This window comes from Chelonia mydas, chromosome 17 (assembly GCF_015237465.2).
Source record: "Chelonia mydas isolate rCheMyd1 chromosome 17, rCheMyd1.pri.v2, whole genome shotgun sequence".
Taxonomy (NCBI): Eukaryota; Metazoa; Chordata; order Testudines; family Cheloniidae; genus Chelonia; species Chelonia mydas.
The window spans coordinates 2707211-2709529 of NC_051257.2; the positions used below are offsets into that span (position 1 = coordinate 2707211).

The 2319-nt window shown below is 47.7% G+C and overlaps 1 protein-coding gene across 2 annotated transcripts in view; it reads right to left on the bottom strand.

Moving 5' to 3' along the window:
• Window positions 1-2319, bottom strand: part of BLMH (bleomycin hydrolase) — a 31251-nt gene that overhangs the window by 27375 nt on the left and 1557 nt on the right. The window lies entirely within an intron of this gene.

Sequence of the window (2319 nt, forward strand, 5' to 3'; positions counted from 1 at the left end):
GGAACAAGAATTAAACTGTCCAGTTTTACAAAGATTTGCACAGGCTATATTTAAACAAGGTTTATATGGGGCTGTTCAGACTCACTCTTACAGTATTAAACAAAAAAAAATTCTCACACACACAGATCAAATGGTCAAACGAGCAAAGAGATCTTGGCATCCCAGATCCTGACTTCTACCCCAGCTCTGCCGGTGACTCCCATCTGATCTGTGAAAAACCTTATTGAGTTTAAGTATCTTTGGTGACCTTTATATTAAATTAATGATTTCTGTATTATTGTGGGACTGGATGATCAAAGGACTATATTAAACAATTTGGCAGACAAGAATGGACTTTAGACAAAGTGTTGAGTGGTTTGCCTGGGGAATCTCTAGGAGGAGGAGATGAATGCAAATTTTCACTTCCAGTTATGCAACAAACCTAGCCTTTTGAAGTTACGCCCAGAGAGAGACCCACTGGGTGCTGATTATTTGTTCTCAGAATCAGAAGATCAAAGGCCCAAGCCATATAAAGGAAAGACTGACCTATTCACAGAAGTGCTAGTGCTGAGCTAAAGCTGTTATGAACTTGTAGCCACAGAAAATCCCCTTTGTGGGATTTGAAGGGCTGACTCCTATCAGAGCCCTTGTTGGAGGGTGGGTGCTCTCTGCCCAAGAGAGATGACAGCTAAGGAGCCAGGAGTGGGTGCCAGCAATGGACCATGGAGGAGGAATACAGGTGAAGTTGCCCTGAACTGTGACAGTCACTTTATTTCTCTTTATCTCAGTTTCCATACCTATAATATACACAATATGTATCTATTCATAGGGAAAGTTGAAAGGATTTTTTAAGGAGCTTTGAAGATGAAAAGTAATAGATAAGGGCCAAGAATTATTAAAAGCCAAGCTGAAAAGGGCTATTTCAAACTGCTCTTGAATGTCATCACAGATCTGAGATGTCCAATATCAAAAGACAGTGGTGAAAATCTCTCATACAGATTAATCTAGAACAGAGGTGGGCAAACTACAGCCCACACCTGGTGCTTCAGACATTTTAATCCCGGCCCTCGCTTGCCTCGCTCCAGCTGGGGAGTGGGATCAGGAGCTTGCCCGGCTCCACACGTGCCATGACGCCGCATGGCTCCTGGAATTGGTGGCATGTCCTCCTTCCGGCTCCTTGACATAGGGGCAGCCAAGGGACTCTACATGCTGCCCCCGCCCCAAGCGCCACCTCCGCAGCTCCCATTGGCCGCAGTTCCCGGCCAATGGGAGCTGCAGGGGTGGCACCTGTATCTTTGCACAGAGATACAGTGGTCAGTACACAGAGCTGCCTGGCCATGCCTCTGTATAGGAGGCAGAGTGGGGGCATGCCGCTGCTTCCAGGAGCTGCTTACGGTAAGCGCTGCACAGAGCCTGCACTCTTCACCCCCTCCCATGCCCCAACCCCCTGCTCCAGCCCTTATCCCCCTCCCACCCTCTGAACCCCTCGATCCCAGCCTGGAGCACCCTCCTGCACCCCAAACCCCTCATCCCCAGCCCCATCCCAGAGCCTGCACCCCCAGCTGGAGCCCACGCAACACCCCCGCCCCCACACACCCCAACCTCAGCCCAGAGCCCACTCCTTCACCTTGAACTCCTCATTTCTGACCCCACCCCAGAGCCCGCACCCCCAGTTGGAGCCCTCACCCCAATCTCGTGATCATTCATGGCCTGCAATACAATTTCCATACCCAGATGTGGCCCTCGGGCCAAAAAGTTTGCCCACCCCGATCTAGAACCTCTGCGTGGGAGGAAGCTACAGGTTCTGAAGAACTTTTCTCTGTCTGCCAAATCCATTGTAGGTTGAGTGACAACTTAGTAATTGCTTTTAACATTTGAAGGTAGAAATAGATCAGTCTGATTATCAATCCACGGTCTTAAACCAAGAGACCTTAAAACTGTCACAGGTCCAGTGACTGAGCAAGGCTCTTTTGGCACCAATCCAAGACCACATCCAATTTCAGATCTCAGACCAATGTTATTTCCAAATTAGGGAAGAGTGCCATTTCTCTGAGTTCTCTGTTTGAGTAATTTCAACCTCAAAGGGCTTTGTCTATCGGTCACTATTTCCACAAGCCTAAGGAGCAGAGGTGATACAGTTTGAACTCAGAAACATCAAGAGCTCTTCCAAGTGATGTTTCATAAATGAGAAGGCAGTTTAAAACATAGCATCAGGCATCCATTGTAAATGTAACCTGGTTCATAGACTTATGCTGCCATAATTAATAAGGATTTTGTTTTAAGAGCCGTCAAGGAACAGTCTATCTGACACGTCTGGGGCTTGCAGAGAATTTCCCTTAC